Source organism: Pristiophorus japonicus, chromosome 9 (genome assembly GCF_044704955.1).
Source record: "Pristiophorus japonicus isolate sPriJap1 chromosome 9, sPriJap1.hap1, whole genome shotgun sequence".
NCBI classification, from domain to species: domain Eukaryota; kingdom Metazoa; phylum Chordata; class Chondrichthyes; family Pristiophoridae; genus Pristiophorus; species Pristiophorus japonicus.
The window spans coordinates 64,005,495-64,029,572 of record NC_091985.1 but is presented as its reverse complement, the minus strand read 5'-3'; the positions used below and the strand labels follow the sequence as shown (position 1 = coordinate 64,029,572).

The 24,078-nt window shown below is 46.0% G+C and overlaps 1 protein-coding gene across 6 annotated transcripts in view; it reads right to left on the bottom strand.

The window, feature by feature from the left end:
• LOC139273075 (transcriptional-regulating factor 1) overlaps positions 1-23,866 on the bottom strand; it is a 309,697-nt gene extending 285,831 nt beyond the window's left edge. For 4 of the 6 annotated variants that reach the window (XM_070889397.1, XM_070889401.1, XM_070889399.1 and 1 more), the window contains exon 1: positions 23,537-23,863. The gene's annotated coding sequence lies outside the window, so the exon portion shown is untranslated. Of the gene's footprint in view, positions 1-23,536 lie in introns of all 6 variants that reach the window. The other 2 variants (XM_070889402.1, XM_070889400.1) reach the window with 2 other exon arrangements.
• Between the last annotated feature and the right edge of the window lie 212 nt (positions 23,867-24,078).

Below are 24,078 nucleotides of genomic sequence, written 5' to 3'. Positions count from 1 at the left end.
GTCTCGTGCGGTAGCTGAGCAGTAGGCGGGACAGAGGGGTTTGGAGTGAGCCTTCTGTGATTCATTTCAGGCTCTGTTTGATGGTTTGTACTGCCCGCTCTGCCTGCCCATTGGAGGCTGGTTTAAAAAGGGGCCGAGGTGACATGTTTGATCCTATTGCGGCTCATGAATTCTTTAAATTCGGCACTGGTGAAACATGGCCCGTTGTCACTGAGCAGTATGTCAGGCAGGCCGTGGGTGGCAAACATGGCCCTCAGGTTGTCAATGGTGGTGGTGGCGGTGTTTCACAACTTTATTTCACATTCAATCCATTTAGAAAAAGCATCCACCACCACCAGGAACATTTTACCGAGAAACGGGCCCGCATAGTCGACATGGATCCTCGACCATGGTCTGGAGGGCCAGGACCACAAACTTCGTGGTGCCCCTCTGGGCGCGTTGCTCAACTGCCATACACAGGACTCTAAGTCAGAGTCGATACCGGGCCACCACACGTGGGATCTGGCTATCGCTTTCATCATTACTATACCCGGGTGTGTGCTGTGGAGATCCAAGATGAACGTCTCCCTGCCCTTTTTGGGTAGCACTGCGCGGTTAACCCACAACAGGCAGTCTGCCTGAATGGACAGCTCATCCTTTCGTCGCTGGAACGGCTTGATTAACTCTTGCATTTCAACGGGGATGCTGGCCCAGCTCCCATGCAGTACAGTTTTTTTTTTATTAGGGACAGCAGAGGATCTTGGCTGGTCCAAATCCTAATCTGGCGGGCCGTGACAGGTGATTTATCATTTTCAAACGCTTCTATGACCATCAAGAAGTCTGTGGGCTGCGCCACCATCAACAAGTTTGCAGGCTGCGCCATTTCCATCCCCGTGGTGGGCAATGGTAGCCGACTGAGAGCATCCGCACAGTTCTCTGTGCTTGGCCTGTGGCGAATGGTACAGTTCTACACTGATAGCGCGAGTGCCCACCTTTGTATGCGGGCTGAGGCATTAGTATTTATCCCCTTGTTTTCAGCGAACAGGGATATGAGGGGCTTGTGAACGGTTTCCAGCTCAAATTTGAGGCCAAACAGGTAACTGATGCATTTTCTTTACCCGGAACACACACGCGAATGCCTCTTTCTCAATCATGCTATAGGCCCTCTCGGCCTTAGACAAGCTCCTGGAGGCATAGGTGACAGATTGCAACTTCCCCGCATCGTTAGCTTGTTGTAATACAGACCCGACTCCGTACGACAGCGCATCACATGCTAGTACAAGTCTTTTACACGGGTTATACAATACAAGCAGCTTGTTGGAGCATAAAATGTTTCTGGCTTTCTCAAAAGCAATTACTTTTTTTCTTCCCCATACCCAGTTCTCACCTTTACGCAATAACACATGTAGAGGCTCCAAGAGGGTGCTTAACCCCGGTAGGAAGTTACCAAAATAGTTGAGGAGTCCCAGGAATGACTGCATTCGGGGACATTCTGTGGCCTGGGCGCTTTCCAGATAGCCTCTGTCTTGGCGTCTGTGGGCCGAATGCCGTCCGCCATGATCTTTCGCCCCGAAAACTCCACTTCTGTTGCTATGAAGACGCATTTCGACCTCTTCAGCCGCAGCCCTACACGATCTACTTGCTGGAGGATCTCCTCCAGGTTTTGGAGGTGCTCGACGGTGTCCCGACCAATATGTCGTCCTGAAAAACCACCATGCATGGTACCGACTTGAGTAGGTTCTCCATGTTTCTCTGGAAGGTCGCTGCAGCCGACCAAATTCCAAACGGGCATTTATTGTGGATGAACAGTCCCTTGTGCGTGTTGATGCAAGTGAGGCCCTTCGAAGACTCCTCCAGCTCCTGCGTCATATCGGCCGAAGTCAGGTCGAGCTTGGTGAACGTCTTGCCTCCTGCCAGCGTCGCAAATAGGTCGTCTCCCTTAGGTAGCGGGTACTGGTCCTGTAGTGAGAAACGATTAATAGTTTCTTTATAATCGCCGCAAATCCTGACCGTGCTATCACTTTTTAATACTGGAACAATCGGGCTGGCCCACTCGCTGAATTCCACTGGGGAGATGATGCCCTCGCGTTGCAGCCTGTCCAGCTCGATTTCCACTCTCTCCCTCATCATGTGAGGTACCGCTCGACCTTGTGGTGAATGGGTCATGCCTCTGGGACCAAGTGGATCCGCACCTTCGCCCCGGAAAAGTTTGCAATGCCTGGCTCAAAAAGGGAAGGAAATTTGTTGAGAACCTGGGTGCATGAGGACTCATCGACATGTGATAGCGCTCGGATGTCACCCCAGTTCCAGCGGATTTTGCCCAGCCAGCTCCTTCCAAGTGTGGGGCCATCGCCCGGGACAATCCAGAGTGGCAGTTCATGCACCGTGCCCTCGTAGGTGACCTTGATCATGGCGCTGCCCAGGACAGTGATGAACTCTTTGGTGCACGTTCTCAGTTTCATGTGGATGGGGCTCAGGGCTGGTCTGAGTGCCTTGTTGCACCAGTCTCTCAAACATCTTTTTACTCATGATGGATTGGCTAGCGCCAGTGTCCAGTTCCATGGCTACAGGTCAGCCATTCAATTTTACATTTAGCATTATAGGTGGACATTTCGTCGAAAATGTGCGCACCCCGTGTACATCAGCATCTGCCGCCTCTGAGGTTTGAAATTGCTTTGATCCACCACGGACCGATCGTCCTCTGCCACGTGGTGGTTAGGAGGTTTTGCAGAGCTTGCAGCTCGTTGGAGGTGCCCCGTTGTTCTGCAGCTCTTACAAACATACCCTTTGAAGCGGCATGAATAGGCTGAATGGAAGCCTCCACAATGCCAAGGTGTGAATTGCCTTGCATTCATCCTTTGTTGCGGACTCCGTCATCTGGGTCACCTGAGGCCTGCTGGCCGTTGCAGACTCGTGGTTTCTGCCCTGTACATTTCTGCTCGCAAACACAGTTCCAGTTAATTTATGAACATTGCTAGCACTTGTGTGCCGAGAGATTTGTTTGGTGTTATCACTGGTGGACATAAAAGCCTGTGCTATCGCAATGGTCGGTGTCTCGACAGTCAAAAGTTTTCATAGGATGGTCTCGTGGCCAATGCCCAGTACAAAAAAGTCTGAGCATCTGCTCCAGGTAGCCATCAAACTCACATTGTCCTGCAAGTCGCCTTAGCTTGGCGGCGTAGCTCGCCACTTCCTGACCTTCAGATCGCTGGCACGTGTAGAACCGATACCTCGCCATCAGCACACTCTCCCTCAGGTTAAGATGCTCCCGAACCAGTGTACACAGCTCCTCATACGACTTATCTGTGGGTTTCACCGGAGCCAAAAGATTCTTCATGAGGCTGTAGGTTGGTTCCCCGCAGACCGTGAGGAGGACCGCTCTCTTTTTTGCAGTGCTTCCTTCTCCGTCCAGCTCGTTGGCTACAAAGTACTGGTCTAGCCGTTCTGCATAGGCTTCCCAGTCCTCACCCTCCGAGAACTTCTCCAGGATGCCCACAGTTTGCTACATCTTTGCGTTGGATTCGTATACTCGTTGCCAGTTATTGTGTTCCTAACACAGATGAGACTGCACACAGGAAGGTTAAAGTAACAGTGACCTCAGTCTTTATTAAGACACTCGAGTGAGGAACCAGGCCTTAGGGGCCGGCTTATATACAGTGCTCCCAAGGGATGCTGGGATCCCTTGGGACTTCAGGGGATGCGCTCCCTGGTGGTGGAACATGGGAGTGCATGCTTTACAGATACACAACAGCATGGTTCTTAATGAATACTTTGCATCTGTTTTCACAAAGGAAAGGGGCAATGCAGATACTGCTATCGAGAAGGAATGTGAAATTCTGGATGAAATAAACAGTGAGATTGGAGGTATTAAAGGAGTTTAGCGGTTTTGAAAGGAGCTAAGTCCCCAGGCCTGGATGAAATGCATCCCAGGCTGTTGAGCGAAGTAAAGGAGGAAATAGCAGAGGCCTTGACCATCATTTTCCAGTCCTCTTCGGATTTGAGCATGGTGCCGGAGGACTGCTAATGTGGTATCCTTGTTTAAGGGAGAAAGGGATAGGCCGAGTAGTTACAAGCCTGTCAGCCTAACCTCAGTGGTGGAAAAATTATTTTTTTTTTAAATCCTGAAAGACAGGATAAATCTACATTTAGAAAGGCAAAGATTAATTTGGGACAGTCAGCACGGATTTGTTAAGGGAAGATAGTGTTTGACGAACGTGATTAAATTTTTTGAGGAGGTAACCAGGAGGATCAATGAGGGTAGTGCCTACAATGTCATGTATATGGACTTTAGCAAAGCTTTTGATACGGTCCCACATGGTAGACTAGTCATGAAGGTTAAAGCCCATGAGATCCAGGGCAAAGTGGCACGTTGGATCCAAAATTGGCTTAGCGGTAGGAAGCAAAGGGTAATGGTTGATGGATGTTTCCAGTGGGGTTCCGCAGGGTTCAGTACTGGGTCCCTTCCTTTTTGTGATATACATCCTTGATATAGCTTTGAATACAGGGAGTATGATTAAGAAGTTTGCAGATGACACTAAAATTGGCTGCATGGTTGATAATGAAGAGGAATGTCATGGACTGCAGGAGGATATCAATCTACTGGTCAGGTGGGCAGAACAGTGGCAAATGGAATTTAATTCAGAGAAGTGTGATGTAATGCACTTGGGGAGGGCTAATAAGGAAAGGGTATACACATTAAACAGTAGGCCAATTAGAATTGAACAAATCCCTGAAAGTGGCGGGCCAAGTGTATAAGATGGTTAAGAAGGCATACGGAACATTTGCCTTTATTGACCGAGGCATAGAATACAGGGAGGATATGCTTAAGTTGTATAATACTCTGGTTAGGCCACAGCTGGAGTACTGCGTGCAGTTCTGGTCTCCTTATTTGAGGAGGAATACGAAGGTATTTGCATTGGAGGCAGTTCAGAGAAGGTTCACTCGGTTGATTCCTGAGATGTGGGGTTTGACTTATGAAGAAAGTTGAGTGGGTTTAGAAGAATGAGGGGGGATCTTATTGAAACATACAAGATACTGAGGAGGCTCGACAAGGTAGATGCAGAGAGGATCGAGAACTAGGGGGCATAGTTTAAGAATAAGGGGTCGCCCATTTAGAACTGAGATGAGGAGGAATTTCTTCTCTCGGAGTCTTAAATCTGTGGAATTCTCTGCCCCCAGCAAGCTGTGGAGGCTGGGTCATTGAATATATTTAAGGTGGAGATCGACAGGTTTTTGAAAGATATGGGAGAGAAGGGTTATGGGGAGCAGACAGGAATTGGAGCTGAGCCCAAGAGCCGATCAGCCATAATCTTCTTAAATGGCGGAACAGGCTCGAGGGGCCAAATGGTCTACTCCTGATCCTATTTCCTATGTTCCAATAATGACAATACATTTCAAAATGGGCAGTGAATTACATCAGCATACCCTGGCTTAATTATCCCCTGCCCGCTTAAATACCTACTTCACCTGAAAACTTACTCCGTCTCGGCTCCACGCATGCACCAGCACAGGTGATACTCGTTTTTGACAACAAGTTTCTGTGGTGTAATCTTTTTCACAACCTCAAGATGTCTGCGCTCCTCAAATTCTGTCCTCTTGACCATCCCTCATTATCACTGCTCAACCATCGGTGGCCGTGCCTTCAGCTGTTTGGGCCTTAAGCTCTGGAACTCCCTCCCGAAACCTCTCCACCTGTCTACCTCCTTAAAGATGCTCCTTAAAACCTACCTCTTTAACCAAGCTTTTGGTCATCTGCCTTAATTTCTTCTGTTGTTGCTCAGTGTCAAACTTATCTGTTTTGTCTTCTAACACTGCTGTAAAGTGCCTATATAAAAGTTGCTGTTGTTGTTTGGTGTGATCAACAGCATGGATCATTCCTAAAATTACTGCCAGTCAGCGTCAGCACAATCAGTAATGATAGGCCTTCCCACTCTCCCGAGTTTCTAATCACCCACAAACATGATAATTGTGCATTTTTCATATTTACATAATTGTGCAATGCCTACCAGCAAACTAAGTCACAATACAACACATATGAATGAAGTGTTAGCAACAGCCATCTGTGCTTTTATTGTCCTTAAAGCGAAAAGCAGAAAACCGGCTGCCCATAATTTTGAGCTATGTGCACAAGCTTTCCCCTCCTCCCTGTTCCCCTCAGTTTCCTTAACATCCAATGAGAAGGTCAGAGCAAACATGTCAAACTTCTCAATTACTGTACAACGTTATAGAGATGGGACACAAATGGCCAAATCACCAGTCAACATGCAAGAAATAAAATGAAAAAAGGAAGTGCGTGCAAATGCTAGACATCTAACAGGAAAAAAAAGTGCTGAAAACACACACCAGGTCAGTGGAGAGAACAGATGAGTTAACGTTTTGGATGTGAATCCGTTGGAGGGCTAGGCCAGCTTTGCCAGGCTTCAAGTGCATGGCTGCTGCTGCAGAACGTTTTAATACAAAGAGATATAACCTCAACTGCCCGATATGGTTGATGGCATGTCAGAAATCATCTCGGCCCCAAACTTCTAGGGGCTTAAAACAGCCCCGCCCTATACCCTCCCAAGGCCAGAGTCAAATTATCCACATTTTCATCTCTAAAATTTTCATAGATTTGCACAAGAGTCTACAGCACAGAACAGGCCATTTGGCCAAACCGGTCTATGCCAACATTTATGCTGCCTCTGAATCTCCTCCCGCCAGACTTCATCTAACCCCATGAGTATAACCTTCTATTCCTTTCCCCCTCATGTGCTTATCTAGCTTCCCCTTAAATACATCAATGCTATTCACCTCGACTACTCCTCGTGGGATTCCACATTCTTAGGGAAATAAGTTTCGCCTGAATTCGCTCTTGGATTTATTAGTGATTATCTTATATTTAGGACCTCTAGTTTTGGTCTCCCCTACTAGTGGAAACATCTTCTCTACATCTACCCGATCAAACCCTTTCATTATCTTAGACCCCCATCAGGTCACCTGTCAGCCTCTCTTTTCCAGAGAAAAATGTCCCAGCCTTTTCAGAAAAGTATATACTCTCATCTGTGAATCTTTTTTGCACCTTCTCCAGTGCCTCTATATCCTTTTTATAATATAGTGACCGGAATTATGCACAGTACTCCAAGTATAGTCTAACCAAGGTTCTATCCATAACGTAACATCCCTGCTTTTCAATTCTATCCTTCTAGAAATTAACCGCAGTGCTTGGTTTTGCTTTTTTTTTTTAAAATGGCCTTATAAACATGCATTGCTACTTTGTGATTTATGCATCTATACCTCGAGAGCGCTTAGCTCCTCGAGCCCATTCAGACTCCCATTATTCAATCAGTACATGGCCACCTTATTCTTCCGACCAAAATGCACAACCTCTACATTGAAATTAATTTGCCAATTACATGCATACTCTGCAAGTTTATTGTCATCTGATATTTTGTCGCAGTCTTCCTCAATATTAATTATACCCCTCAATTTGGTATCGTCCACAAATTTTGAATTTGTACTTCTGATTACAGAATCCAAATCGTTTATGTAAATGACACACAACAGTGGTCCCAGCACTGAACCCCGTCGAACACCACGACCCACCTTTTGCCAATTCGAGCAGCTATCCTCAACCCCCTACTCCCCGTTTGCAGTTTTGTAGCCAGCTTGGTATCCATTCTGCTTCTTGCCCCCTAACTCCATGTGTTCTGACCTTAAGTTACAAGTCTACTACGCAATACCTTATCAAAAGCCTTTGGAAAAATCCAAATGTGTTCCATCTACTCTGTTACTACTTCTTGTGTCAGCTGTGGCTCAGTGGGTAACATTCTTGCCTCGGAGTCAGAAGGTTGTGGGTTCAAGTCCCACTCCAAGGACTGGAGCACAAAAATCTAGGCTGACACTCCAATGCAGAGCTGAGGGAATGCTGCATTGTTTGAGGTGCTGTCTTTCGGATGGGACGTTAAATTGAGGCTCCGTCTGGTTTTTCAAGTGGACTTAACAATCCTATGGCACTATTTCGAAGAAGAGCAGGGGAGTTATCCCCGGCCAATATTTATGGACTTGCTTATTTGTACTGCCAAAATGGCCACCATGCTCCACCCTTTGTCTGTGATTTGTCCCCTTGGAGGACACCCTGAAGTTTCACAGGAATGTGTAACTGGAACCACCTATCCCAAGGTCTCACTGACTCTGCAAATTGTAACTCGATCCACTCAGAGCTCCCCAAAAGACAGCAAGGGCCAGCCAAAGTGCCTCCCCGCGCAGCACCCCCCGCCCCGCAATAGATGGGGCAGGTATTGTGTACGGATTGTTAACAGGTTTATTGGGTATGAAATCAATAGTGACAGTGTCGGTCTCTCTCTCTCTCTCTCTGAGGGTGCGGGAGAGTCGGAGTCGGAGCCTCAGGTACTGCTTTTCTGCACCACGTGGAAGAGAGCCTCAGGTCCTGCTTTTCTGCACCATGTGGAAGGAGGGGTGGAGCTGGATAGGGTGGGTCTTGTCACATGTCTGTCAAAAAGTGCAGTACAAATAGTTACATCGAATATTTATCCCTCAGTCAACATAACAAAAAGAGATTATCTGTGTTACGCTCATAATAAAGTGATGCGACTGAGTACTGTATGCAATGAGTAAGCGTGACCTTAGCTTCTTTAATTAAACTCCAGAGTGTTGGTACAGCATGGGAGGCCTGCTTATATACAGTGCTCCCAAGGGATGCTGGGATCCCTCGGGACTCCCAACAGGTAGGCCTCTCTGGCGGTAGTACGATATAGGTTGCTAAGAGTTACATACATAACGACACTCCCTCCCAACATCAATAGTACACTTATTTACAGGGTGAGACGCTCTGGGACTTTTCGCTCCCTTGTCGATCGTCTCGGTACAAATGCAGATGTGGGTGAGTTGGTTGGTTTGTCGCTGGGCTGCTGGGCAGCCGGCCTTGCCGGGCTGTTGGGGATGGTGAGTTCAGCTTCGTGGTCAACCATGATGTTGGTTGTCACTTGTGTGTGTGTTGGAGGGTCAAAGGTGGTGGTGTCATCTTCGGGTTGCTCGTGGCTATTTGTGAATCGCAATTTGGTTTGGTCGAAATGCTTTCTGCACGTTAGTCTATTGGTCAGTTTGACCTGAAGCACCCTACTCCCTTCTTTGGCTATGACAGTGCCAGCAAGCCATTTGGGACCATGTCCATAGTTGAGTACAAATATAGGGTCATTGACTTCAATGTCACGTGACAAGTTTGCGCGATCATGGTACATGCTTTGTTGATGCCGCCTGCTCTCGATGTGAACATGGAGATCAAGGTGAACAAGATAGAACCTTGTTTTGAGCGCCCTTTTCATGAGCAGCTCGGTTGGGAGAACTCCGGTGAGCGAATGGGGTCTGGTGCGGTAGCTGAGCAGGACTCGGGACAGGCAGGCCTGCAGGGAGCCTTCCAACACACATTTCAAGCTTTGCTTGATGGTTTGGACTGCCTGGCAGTTGGATGTGGGCTTGAATGGGACAGATGTGACGTGCTCGATCCCATTGCGGGTCATGAATTCCTTGAATTCAGCGCTGGTGAAACACGGCCCACCATCACTGACAAGGATATCCGGCAGCCCGTGTGTGGCAAACATGGCTCGTCGGCTTTCGATGGTGGCAGTGAACGTACTTAGACATTATTACACACTCAATCCATTGGACCCACAACGACCAAGAACATTTTGCATAAGAATGGGCCCGCAAAGTCAACGTGGACCCTTGACCACGGTTTGGAGGGCCATAACCACAAACTTAGCGGTGCCTCTCTGGGTGCATTGCTCAGTTGAGAGCAAGTGTTGCATTGGCGCACGCAAGACTCCAAATCTGAGTCGATGCCGGGCCACAAAACATGGGATTTAGCTACAGCTTTCATCATTACTATGCCTGGATGAGTACTGTGTAGGTCGCGTATGAACGTTTCCCTACCTTTCTTAGACAAAACCACGCGATTACCCCACAAGTCAGTCCGCCTGTATGGACATTTCGTCTTTGCACCGCTGGAACGGCTTGATTGCTTCATGCATCAACGCTGGACCAGCTCCCATGGAGGACAGTTTTGTTTTTTTAAAACCAGTGACAGTAAAGGATCCTGGCTGGTCCAGGTCCTGATTTGGCGGGCCGTAACGGGTGACTTTTCGTTTTCGAATACATCCATCACCAAGAGCAAGTCTGCAGGCTGTGCCATTTCCACCCCGGTGGTGGGCAATGGTAGCCAACTGAGAGCATCAGCGCAGTTCTCTGTGCCTAGTCTGTGGCGGATTACATAGTTGTATGCAGACAGCTTAAGCGCATTGGTGTTAATCCCTTTGCTCTGAGAATAGCGATATGAGCGGATTTTGGTCCATTTCTAGCTCAAACTTGAGACCAAACAGATACTGGTGCATTTTTTTCACCCCGTAAACGCATGCCAGGGCTTCTTTTTCAACCATGCTGGAAGGCGACCAGTTGCAATGTTCCCGATTCGTTAGCCTGTTGTAACACACACCCGACCCCGTATGACGAAGCGTCGCAAGCTAGCACTAATCATTTATATAGGTTATACAGAACAAGCTGTTTGTTGGAACATGAGATTTCTGGCTTTCACAAAAGCAGCCTCGTGAATTCCCCCCATATCCAGTTGTCTCCCTTGCGTGGTAGCTCATGTAGGGGTTCTAGCAAGGTGCTTAACCCAGGTCGGAAATGACCAAAATAGTTGAGGAGTCCCAGCAACGACCGCAGCTCCGTCATGTTATGTGCTCTCGGCGCTTTCTTGATGGCCTCCGTCTTGACGTCGGTGGGTCTGATGCCGTCTGCTGTGATTCCTCTTCCTAAGAACTCGACCTCTGGTGCCAGGAAAACACACTTCGAGTGTTTCAACCCGAGTCCCACGGGATCTAGCCGACTTAGAACCTCTTCCAGGTTCTGCAATTGTTCGATGGTGTCCCAACCTGTGACCAGTATGTCGTCCTGGAAGACCACGGTGTGCAGAACCGACTTTAGCAGGTTCTCCATGTCCCATTGGAAAACTGCCGCGGCCGAACGAATCCCGAACGGGCATGTGTTGTGGATGAACAGACCTTTGTGCGTGTTGATGCAGGTGAGGCCTTTCAAAGATTCCTCCAACTCCTGCATCATGCAGGGTGAGGTCAGGTTCAACTTGGTGAATGTCTTTCCTCCAGCCAGGGTCGCAAATAGGTCGTCTGCCTTGGGTAGCGGGTACTGGTCCTGTAGCAACAAACGGTTAATAATTACTTTATAGTCCCCACAAATTCGGACCATGCCGTTGCCTTTGAGAACAGGAATAATCGGACTGGCCCACTCGTTGAACTCCACCGGCACGATGATGCCTTCTCGCTGCAGCCTGTCCAGCTCAATTTCCACTTTCTCTCGCATCATAGATGGCACTGCCCATGCCTTGTGGTGAATGGGTCATGTACCGAGAACCAAGTGGATCTGCACCTTCGCCCCCGAGAAACTTCCAATGCCTGGCTCAAACAACGATGGAAACTTGTTCAAAACCTGGGCACATGAGGCATCATCGACGGACGAAAGCGTTCGGATGTTGTCCCAGTTCCAGCGGATTTTTTCCAGCCAGCTTCTGCTGAACAGTGTGGGGCCATCTCCTGGTACAATCCATAGTGGGAGCTCGTGCACTGCTCCATCATAGGAGACTTTTACTTCTGCGCTGCCAATAACAGGGATCAGCTCTTTGGTGTAAGTTCTTAGCTTGGTATGAATAGGGCTAAGCTTGGGCCTGTATGCCTTGTTGCACCACAGCCTGTCGAAGACCTTTTTGCTCATGAAAGACTGACTCGCACCCGTGTCCAGTTCCAGGGATACTGGAATTCCTTTCAGTTCAACTTTTAACATGATCGGTGGACATTTCATGGTGAAGGTGTGAACACCCGTACACTTCTGCTTCCTCAGTTAGAGTCTCCAGTTCAGCTTGATCCACCATGGATCGATCTTCCTCTGCAACGTGGTGGTTTGTAGGGTCTGCAGCTCGTCTGCACATTCGCTGGAGGTGTCCCATTGTTCCACAGCCTTTGCACGCATACTGTTTGAAGCAGCATTGATGGGCTCGATGATCACCTCCGCAGTGCCAACAAGGTGTTAACTGCCTCGCATTAACGATTGATGGCGGACTCTGGGTCATCTGAGGTCGTGCAGCTGCCGGCATGTGCGTTCTGCCATATGCATTTCTGCCTGAAAACGACGTTACTTTGTGTACAGTACTAGCCGAAACCTCTATGCTGCGAAATTTGTTTGGTGTTATCGCTGGTGGACATAAATGCCTGGGCTATCGTTATGGCTTTGCTCAGATTCGGAGTTTCAACAGACAATAGTTTGCGAAGGACAAACTCATAGCCAATGCCAAGCACAAAAAGGACTCTTAGCATTTGCTCACGGAATCCATCGAATTCGCAATGTCCTGCAAGGCGCCTTAATTCAGCAACGTAGCTCGCCACTTCCTGGCCTTCAGACCGTTGACAAGTGTAGAACTGATACCTTGCCATCAAACACTTTCCTTCAGATTTAGGTGCTCCGGGACCAGCGTACACAGTTCTTCATAGGATTTGGTTGTTGGTTTCAGAGCTAGAAAATTCTTCGAGGCCATAGGTTGTTGCCCCACAGACGGTAAGGAGAATCACCTTTCGTTTGGCAGCGTTCTCGTCCCCTTCCAGCTCGTTGGTCATAAAGTATTGGTCGAGTCACTCCATGAAGGTCTCCCAATCACCCCTTCTGAGAATTTCTCCAGGATACCAACAGTTCTTTGCATTGTTGTGTGGTTGTTCGTTATCTCATCGCCAATTGTTATGCTCATAATAAAGTGATGCAACTGAGTACTGTATGCAATGAGTAAGTGTGGCCTTAGCTCCTTTAATTAAACTCCAGAGTGTTGGTACAGCATGGGAGACCTGCTTATATACAGTGCTCCCAAGGGATGCTGGGATCCCTTGGGACTCCAACAGGTCAGCCCTCTGGTGGTGGTATGATACAGGTTGCCATGCGTTACATACATAACAATTTGGTCATTATCACATTGTTGTTTGTGGGAGCTTGCTTGTATGCAAATTGGGTGCCGCGTTTCCCACATTACAACAGTGACCATACTCCAAAAGTACTTCACTGACTAAAGCACTTTGAGCTGTCCCGTGATCGTGAAAGACGCTACATAAATCCAAGTCTGTCTTTCTTTCAAATAATTCAATAAGGTTGGTCCCTTTTGAAATCTAGAAAATCTAGAGATGTGCTAAAAATTCTTTGTTATGTTTTTGGTTTCTATGTTTTCCCGTTATATCTTTGAGTAAAGACTCCATTATTTTTTCTGCCGACATTAAGGTAACTGGTCTCTAGCTCCCTGTACTTGTTCTTCACCCACCCCGCCCCCTTTTTAAATATAGGAACAGCATTAGCTGTCCACCAGTCCTCAAACACGACTCTCTTTTCTAATTAATTTTAATATATAGGCCTCTGCTATCTCTACCCGAACTGTGGGTAGATGCAATCCATGCAGAACCAACGGTTTATCAATTGTCTCCCCCCTTTCTATCCTAAAAAAGTTTATTTTTTGATCTCTACTTCTAATGTCATGTCCACCTTGTTAGTCTCTCTGGTAAATACTGAGGCAAAGTAACTATTTCCTGCTGTAGAAAGGTCTGTAATCCAAAGGAAGAGAAAAACACACCATCAGCCCCTCACAGTGGATTCAAGAATATGGATTCAGTAGTGATCACTTCTCAGGTTCTCTCTCGAGAACTGTTTCAATCACTTATCACTGAAGTGGACCAATTAGAAACAAACATTCAATTTTTTTTTAAAAACTATAAAAACTTGCATGATGTTATTTTAAGGTTTCCTCTTTTTAATGTTTGGTATCCCCATTTGGGATTTGTTTCAAGGACCTTCCTACATTCTTACGTGCAATTTTATATACATTAATATTTGGTAGCTCCTCGGGTAAAAATGGATAAAGGGGCCTTTATTCTTAAACTGAACACAGTAAACAACCTACATGTCAGAGGCAGAATTGAGCTTTTAGCCGCTGATCTGAAGCCAAAGTTACCATGGCTTCAGTCAGATGAAGTTATCTGCGTTCAAGATCCTATAAAAAGTTCGTTTAAAAAGTCAGTTGAATAACTGTGGCAGTAACATTGGCTTTAAGTATAGCAAGGTTAAAAATAACATCCAACGTATGTTAAAACAGCTGAACCATGGTATGAGTATGCACAAATCGGCCAATATGCACAGTGCAGTGCTCAGCCACACAGACGAAGAAAGTCCTGTTTTACATAGGAACTGAAGTCGGCCATTCAGCCCCTCGAGCCTGTTCCACCATTCAGAGAGATCACAGCAGATCAATATCTTAACTCCATCTACCCACCTTGGTTTCATAACCTTCAATACCCTTGCCTAACAAAAATGTTGATTCTCACTCAGTGCAGACTTCATCTGGAAGCACTATAAGTGGCAAGTTATTGAGGGGATGGGGATGAGGGATGAGCAACAAGAAATGAATACAAAAAAGGAATAAGTAAGGGTTCCCACTGGATCGCCACCTCATGGGCCCTGCTACAAACTGCACTGGAGGACAATTACAGACTCATGTCTGATACCCCTTATAACCAAGTAGCCTACCAGTACAATCCATCTGGGTTTACAAATGAAGAACCGCCATTTGGGCGAGGTACTGGCAGACTACAACTGGACCCACATCCAGCAGGAGTTAATGCTTTTAAGAGAGGAACTAGAAGAAACTGGCCTCTGAAATGTCAACGATGCTCTCTGGGTACACATATCCACAGCTGAGGACACAAGCGTCACTACAAACAATATCTCAGATATCCAGTGTAGAAGTTGTTCTGAAGTGGGTGATCAAACTTGCACAAGTCACCCAACTTAAAACCCAGTTCATTAATACATATGTGCACAACTGAAAAAGACTGCATGGAAGAGAGGTTACTGGACTGAAAATATGCAACTGCAAGTTCCAGGCATCCAATCTTGTGGTGTTTGTTCAATTCCCGACACAACATGAAAAAATGCATTATTCAGTCTTTTCCCATTAAAATTGCATATACACCACAGATGTAAGATGCTAAAAGAAGAAAAAAAAACTTGGACACAAAGGGGTTACAATGATGATTTCTAAATTCTGATCACTCACTAATTTTTCATTTCCATATTTCAACACAAACTGTTTTGGGCGTAGAAAATCCTAACATTTAATAATTAAGGCCTTGAGACAGGAACTATCAGTTCATTTTTCATACACAATCTCTAAAGCAAAAAGGTAACAGCATGGTAGTTCTGCAAACCAACTTCATTTCTTCGATCCTCTCCTGATGGTTTTGGCTCTCTGTTAGGGAGGGGTTCCACAGGCAAAGTTAACCTCCAGCATCTCAATCCACGTGTCACTATTCATGTGAGCTTTAACAGTGAATGCTGGAAAGCTATTTAACGGTCAAGGGCATCACAGCTAAACATGATCTTGCCCTCACTAGATGCCCTTCACATGCACAGTTATAGCAGGGGTTAGTGGATAGCCATCAGGAGCAGAAACTCAGGCTAATATTTCCCCTCCCTAACCACAAATGGAAATTGCAGCACCTTCATAACACAACAGAATGATCAAGTTCTGATAGGTACAATGATTCCAAGTTATCGCTTGGGAGCGAGTAGATTATTTTGCTGATCATTTAATCATATTTGAGCTGGTCAATGGAATACAAGCCTAAATGGTAAAGATTGGAAGAATGAATCAACCTGAATTTTGTCCTGTATTTTCAAACTGAAATACACAAGGTGATCACATGCAAAAATGTAATTTCTCTGAACCATGTCAGGCAGCAGGGTGCAGAGAAGACATGGTCAGAGATAGTCCCTGCCACTTCAGTAAAACAAAATAATGTAGGGGTTATAAATTGACTGAAATGCCAACATCCATGAACCCCAGTTCACGATCTGTAAAACACACATCATTTATACTCCCAGGTACCATTTATCTGCTGCACATTTGTATTTTGACAAAAAGGTTCTCATGCCAATCCAAGTCCACAGCACTGAACAACATTTGCAGCCCACATCAACAACTCTTACATCGAATCTGAGCACATTTCTGTTTCACAAGAGACGTTTAATTTGTGGGAGGGGGATGTTATTCAAGTTACCTGTTGGACATGCAATGATCTCCTTTTCATACCAAAAATTGCTAATTGAAATATCATAGATCATTTTTAATACACAAACTCCCAAAAAAGATGGGCAAGAGTGTGAGGGAGAAATGAACCCCTGTTGGAGTTAAAATGAGAATTAAAGGAGAGCTGCAATGGAAAAAAAAAGGTGAGCCTCCTCCAACAGTGTAACTATTTGCTGATGCGAGGAATGGAACACTTAACTGAGTTGAGGCCCAGTGACCAAGTCTGTCGAGAAGCAGGGAGGCGGGGGCAAGGCAGGTGGTCTCCAACTACGGGCTGTGCAAACTGGCTCCGAACACAGGCAGCTGTGTCTGTAGGCAACCAACAGCTGTTTTACGCACGTGAACTGTAAATTTACATTACTTTACACAAACACATATGGCCTTCAGTCCAACGACCCATTTCTTCTTGTTGGAACTGCCGATAATCTTAATGTACAAGCTATCTGAATTGCTCGGGTTGAAGCAGTCAGTAAAAACTATCAAAGGGGATTTAGTGCTAGAAAATCTAACACTTTTTCTCCTTCCACCCAATGTTAGGATTCAGCACTCCTGCTGTGCACCAACACTGTGCCATAACCCTCAACCTCATAGCATCCACAACTGACATTTCCATTCTCCACAACAGCCAACCTAATACAGGTATCGCCTCTCAAAGTGAGAATGTTAATTTAATGGACACGTCCCAAATTATGGGCAGCTTTTTGCTGTGGACTTGCAACGACTAGGAACTGAATCCAAAAACTCAGTTCAGGCAAGATCTTCACAGCCAGGAGAAAAGTGATATTTTCATCAATCAGTTTCAGTGAACTTTGAGCCTAAAATTCCAGAGGTGAAACAACAGTGTACCAACTCATTGGTCACCAATATCTCTTCAGTTACAAACTGTGCGTAAAAACATTTACTTTTCGATGACAAACAAGTGGTAAGGATTGCTGGGAAAGCAAATAGAGAGAATACTAAAAAAAAAGCTTGGCCTTGTTACCATCAAAACTCGACAAACACCGACATCTATTTGGCGATGTAAAAAAAGTCAACTTTTCGCAGAAGATGATGCACATCACTTCGCACTGAACCCAGCATATATCAAAGCAATGCAGATGAATGAAATCAGATAAGGGTGACTTGTGTAGCCTCAGCATTGGTGATCTGTAACTGGGTTGTCAACTGTCGGCAAGAACAGTACCGCAAGGAGTACCACAAGAATTGCTAGCACTTAAGTTGGACACCATCTTGATGCCAGGAACACAAGATCATCATCATCATCATAGGCAGTCCCTCGGAATCGAGGAGTACTTGCTTCCACTCCCAAAGTGAGTTCTTTGATGGCTGAACAGTCTGATACGAGAGCCACAGACCCTGTTACAGGTAGGATGGACATTCGTCAAGGGAAGGGGTCGGTGGGGCTGGTCTGCCGCGCGCTCCTTCCGCTGCCTGCGCTTGGCCTCTTCATGCTCTTTGCATTGAGACTCGAAGAGCTCAACGCCCTCCCGGATGTACTTTCTCCACCTCGGGCGGTCTGCGGCCAGGGTCTCCCATGTGTCAGTGGTGATGTCGCACTTTACCAGTGAGGCTTTGAGGGTGTCCTTAATGTTTCCGCTGTCCACCTTTGGCTCGTTTACCATGAAGGGGCTCCGCATAAAGCATTTGCTTAGGGAGTCTCGTATCTGGCATGAGACTATGTGGCCTGGCCAGTGAAGCTGATCAAGTGTGGTCAGTGCTTCAATACTGGGGATGTTCGCCTGTCGAGGACACTGATGTTGGTGCGCCTGTCCTCCCAGGGGATTTGCAGGATCTTGGAGACATCGTTGGTGATATATCTCCAGCGACTTGAGGTGCCTTCTATACATCGTCCATGCCTCAGATCCATACAGGAGGGCGGGTATTACTACAGCCCTGTAGACCATGAACTTGGTGGTAGATTTGTGGGCCTGGTCTTCAAACACTCTTTTCCTCAGACGGCCAAAGGCTGCACTGGCGCTCTGGAGGCGATGCTGAATCTCCGCATCAATGTCTGCCTTTGTTGATAAGAGGCTCCCGAGATATGGGAAATGATCCACGTTGTCCAGGGCCGCGCCGTGGATCTTGATGATTGGAGGGCAGTGCTGTGCGGCGGGGACAGGCTGGTGGAGGACCTTTGTCTTACGGATGTTGAGCATAAGGCCCATGCTTTCATATGCCTCAGTGAATACATTGACTATATCCTCGAGTTCAGCCTCCGAATGTGCACAGACACAGACGTTGTCCGCATACTGCAGCTCAACGACAGAGGTTGGGGTGATCTTGGACCTGGCCTGGAGGCGGCGTAGGTTAAACAGCTTCCCACTGGTTCTGTAGTTTAGTTCCACTCCAGCGAGGAACTTGTTGATTGTGAGGTGGAGCGTGGCGGTGAGGAACACAAGAACTGCCGCTGCAACTTGTAAATTCCGTACCAATCTAATAAAATAACTGGTATAACACTTGTCCTACTTGGGAACTCGCTCATTCATTAAACTCCATCCCCAATAGGTCGAAAGACAAATATTGAACTGGCATTCATACTGCACATTTTAACGCAAAAGAACAGCCTAAGGCACTTAATGAATAGATTCAAAGAAAACAAAACACAGGAGTGGTGCTTGAAAGGTTGGTCAAAGAGATGGGTCTTGAGTAAATTTTAGAGAGAAGTGGAGAAGTTAGAGGGAATTCCAAAACATAGTACTGAGGCAAATTAACATTCACTCGTGCTGGGGTGAAGGTGGCAGGGTGGGGGAAGAGAGAAAGAGAATAAAAGACTGAGCTCGTGAAGAACAGAGCTTTTGGGAGAAAGTAGAGTTGGAGGAAACTGCAGCGACAGGGTAGGGCAAGATGTGTACAAAGATTTCCAAAGTGATACATTGGGGGGAAGACAGGTGCCGACACAGGTAATTGAAAAAAGGATAATGGGTGCATGCAACTTCATGCAGGATAGGTTACATACAGCAGTTTTGGGACAAGTTGGGGTTTCTGGAGTTGAAGCCAACAAGGACAGTGTTGAATTAGTCAAGAGGTGATGAAGGTGTGGATAAGGATCTCAGCAGGAGAGAAGCTGAAGAGGGGTGGAAGCAGGAAATGTTGCAGAGGTGGTTATGGACAGGAAGTGGGCTTTAAAGCTCAATTCAGATTGAACAGGACTCAAATGTCATGGACAGTTTGATTCAGCCGGAGAAAAGGTGGATGGGAAGGGGTTGGAAATCAGAAATTGGCAAAGAAGAAATGTTTGTGGCAGGGACCAAAGATGAGTGCTTCGTGTCTTCCTAATCTTGAGCCACAGGAACTTGAGACGAATCATTCATAAGAGCTATTTGCTGTACGAGGGTTGGCGGATTATATACCAGGCAAGAAAGGAATTTGGAATTTTCCCCGCTGGTACCCCAACACAAAGTCTCTATATCATTCTCAACTCCTAGGAAACATCAAGGTGAAATGCACAAGCCAACTGCCTCTGCTACAATTGCTTCGAGCTGCACTTTGTTATACCGTTTGATTTCAGAACATATTTGAGCAATTATGGATGCATTAGTGTCAAGCACTTAGAGCCATAAGAAATAGTCTCAACACGCAGAAAGCATGAATAGAGTGATGTGTTGAGCATTACGGCATCCATGGGCACATTTTGGAGTTCTATTACAGTCGGAAAAAAAAAAGAATGAAATGCCAAAACAACTAAAATTTTAATACTTATTGTCACATTGTAGAAGTACCCAGTGCTATTTAATGGCTGCACATGAGTTACTAAAGATAAAATATACAATAGAACAAAAAGTAGAACAAACACCGACTGCCAGCAATAGTGCCATCTCAGAACAGTTACAAAACGGGCGACGGTTATGATTTTGAATATGCCAATGCTATGATTTGTGTAATTGTCAGCATAATTGTATGATCCTTTTTGTTCCCTACAACATTCATGAACGAATCTGTATGCTGAACCAAACAGGTACGTTAAATTTAGAACAAACTACATTTTTGCAATGAACCATCAGCTCACTCAACAATCCTCATCATTTACAGTGCTGAAGTCAGTGAAAATAGTTGTATAATTAACACTTTGTCAACAGTGCTGTAAACTGTCAATTCAAACTGATTTTTAAATGATTATGAGTGAACCTTGGTCTGGCCTAAAATTATAACTACCGCAGTGTTAAAGCACAACCTCCATCAACATGCCTTGACTTAGGAAGTAGAAACAAATAGGAAAAAAACCACCAGTAGTCAATATTCCCACTCATGATTGCTATATTACAATGCATGCTGGAAACAGTTAATGTAAAACAAGAACAGGAATCCACTCCTTTATCCCTGCTTACTCATACCTTGCATAACTGGTTGTCCCTTCATGTAACAGGGTGCAATAAAACTGCACACCAATTCTGTATATTACTATACTTCAACAGTACATTGGCTGAAAAGTGCTTTGGGACGTCTTGAGGTCATGATTAAAAAAGGAAAAAAGACTTGCATTTATATAGTGCCTTTCACGACCACCAGAGGTCCTAAAGCGCTTTACAGCTCATGAAGTGCTTCTGAAGTGTAGTCACTGGTGTAATGTAGGAAACGCGGCAGCTAATTTGTGTACAGAAAACTCCCACAAACAGCAATGTGATAATGACCAGATAATCTATTTCCTTTGTTATGTTGATGAAGAATAAATATTGGTCAGGACACCAGGGATAACTCCACTGCTTTTCGAAATAGTGCCATGGGATCTTGTACATCCATCCAAGCGAGCAGACAAGGCCTCGATTTAATGTCTCATTCGAAAGACGGCACCTCCGACAGTGGAGTGGGAGTGTCAGCTTCAATTTGTGTGCTCAAGTCTCTGGAGTGGGACTTGAACCCACAACCTTCTGATTCAGAGGCAAGAGCCACAACTGACACAAACATAGGCACTATATAAACAGAATTTATTTTTAAGTCATCTTTGTGAAAGGGTGAGAGGAAGCAAGTTAAATATCATCAGGCCTCTTGCACGGATGCAAAGTTGTCTATGATCCTGTTATGTAATAGGAGTGAATAGAAGCAGAGCTCCAAGAAACCACAGGAATTCCTGCATGCACAGAAAATCTGGTTTGACCCCATGCTTTTCTGGGTCAGCAAATGAGAATACTCCAACTCGAGATACCATGGACTGTGTGAAATTCAGAGTCTTTGCTTATGAAAAATATGCAGTTTATGAAAGTCAGTCCTTATTATTTAAATAGCTCCGTAAAACTAATGCTTCTAACTTTGTCAGGTGGTGATTTTTTTAAAAAAAAGAAAGTTACACAATGAAAATGTTGGATCCTGGATAGCAATCCGGGATGCCACAAAGGCCATGAACAGCATTAAAATCCCCTTCAACTCATTCTCTTGTCAGCTGGGCCTGACCTAGGGGAGCAAAGGCTACCTGAGATGCAGAGACTTGCATCACTCTTACTGTTCATGGCAATAAAATGTAACCCTTCCTCCACGATGGCAAACCCCTATTCCACCCACCATGTGGTTTAAGCATCGGTGGGGCAAATGACAGCACCAATGTGTGATACAGCCCAAACCCAAAACTAGTTACCAAACAGTAATTATCACGCAAGTCCCCCAACACCAATTCAAAGGGGTAGACGTCACACGAGTTGTGCAAAGTTCTAGTTAGACCACAGCTGGAGTACAGCGTTGTTCTGAGCACTGCACAGTGGCCTTGGAGGGGATGTAGCTCAGATTCACCAGAGTGATTCCAAGGATTAAATTTTAAAGGGGAGGTTGCACAGACTCGGGTTGTATTCCCTTGATGATAGAAATTAAGAGTGATTTAAGATGGAGATAGAGGGGAAGTTTCCTCTGGTGGGAGCGTCCAGATAGGGGGTCATAACCTCAAAATTAGAGCAAGGCTGGTCAAAGGTGATATCAAGAAGCACTTCTTCACATAAAGGGTAGCAGAAATTTGGATTTCTATCCCTCAAATAGCTGTTCAGGCTGAGTCAATTGGAAAATTCAAAACTGAGATGTTTGTTGGGCAAGGGTATCAAGGGATATCGAGCAAAGGCAAGTAAATGGATTTTAGGTACAGATCAGCTATGATCTAATTGAATGATAATACAGGCTAGAGGGGTTGAATGTTCTGCATTTGTTCCCATATCCCTTCCTATGCAACCCCATTGCATCCCTGGATCTGAAACCACCACCTGCGTCTCCACTCGACAAAAAAAATCCCAGAGACAAAATTCTATACCTTCACTTAAATATTTGACAATTTTCCCATTTGCATTTTTAATGGTTGGCTTGATGTTTGCATTTAAGGTTTCAGTCCTGTAAAATATATTTTATATTAACGATAACATTTTTTTTAAACTATTAGAAGCAGGGATCACTGCAGATGATCATACATCTTCCTCTGCTCTGCACTAAGCACAGGGTCCTCATCGCAGAAAGGTTTCACACAACGTCAGCACACCCTCAGACTGAAGTGCAATTATTTTGCCACATAAATTCCACAAAGATGCAGTTTAGTAAATGCAGCAACAGACTGAACAATGACCTCATGGAAACCTGCATTTGACCCACCGAGATACAATACTAAATGCACTTGACATTCCCGTCCCGTCCAACATAAAAGACTTGCATTGAGAAAGCACCTTTCACGACCACCGGACGCCTCAAAGCGCTTTACAGCCAATGAAGTACTTTTGGAATTTAGTCACTGTTGTAATAATGTTGTGCTAAGGTGTTCGTGTGTCTGTTTGTCATTCACATTTCATTTGAAAGCGGTTGTGCCAAATCCGAAAACAGCCCAACAAAACGCTGCAGGACAAGACTAAGAACTTCTGCTTTCAGCTCCAGTGAGAACTGTACATCCAGTAACTCCCCGCCCCTTGCAGTGTTGCAATCGGCTCAATAAAGGCAGGTTATTGGAAGGGGTGGGGGAAGCAATCAACTTCACTCAAACTATTCTTGCAAATGACTTTCTCCATTGCCACATCGGCGAGGGTCAGCTAACTTTCTAACCTTTGCGAATGCTCAGCCTGGGCTTCAGAGCGAGCAATGTGCAGTGTTGCCGAAGGGAGAGTGGGAGGACTGTGGCAACCCCTTTGCTTGGCCAAGCCGATTGCGCTGGGCTCCGCAGCCCCGGCGCGGACTCGAGGAATGCCAGCTGGCAGCCTCAGTGCAGATGGACCAAGCTGGCTCACCCCCCCAGCTGACTGCAACCGCCCCCCAACCCTGCCGCCCAAGCGACTGCAACTCAAACCATTGCAACAGGCAGTGCATTGCCAGGCCTCTCCCCGCTGCTGCACACCGACACTCTGCAACAGCAAAAAACTTCTCCCCCAAAATGTTTTAAAAAGTCATCTTCTAACCTCATGCAAAACAGCCTGGAATTCCACCTACCTTTTGCAGGCGCGTGCAATCCCTTTGACCTCCCTCCCCCTCCTGAATGCAACGACAAGATGGCAAGAAAACAGCCTTGGAGCTAATGTTTTTTTTTGCTAAAACGAGTTAATTCTCCGCAAAAGTTTCCTTTCCTTGACTCCTCTCAGGCGCGACACTTTAGTCTTTTACAGGACGGCGCCGTGCACCCTGTAAACAGATAACCCTGCGCGGCCATCTTTACAAGAATATAGTGCCCGCTCGCAAAGTTTTATTTTCCGCCGCTTTCCCCGTGTCGCCGAAAGGCGTGGCTGCCGTCAGACGCGCCGGGCTGGGCAGCGTTGCGCGGGCCCTTTCTGTTTCAGATTCCTGCGGGAATCCTGAGTGGGAACGCTGTGGAGTGACTTGTATTTCGAATAAGCAACAGAAAGTCCTCCGCCGGGATGTTGGGGTCAGGATTGCAAAGCAGGAAGTAAGGTGGCAGCCTCGCCTCGCCTCTCCCCAACACATTTCAACATCCCTTCATAGCCCAGCTACTCATCCCTCTGGGTCCTAAAGACAAA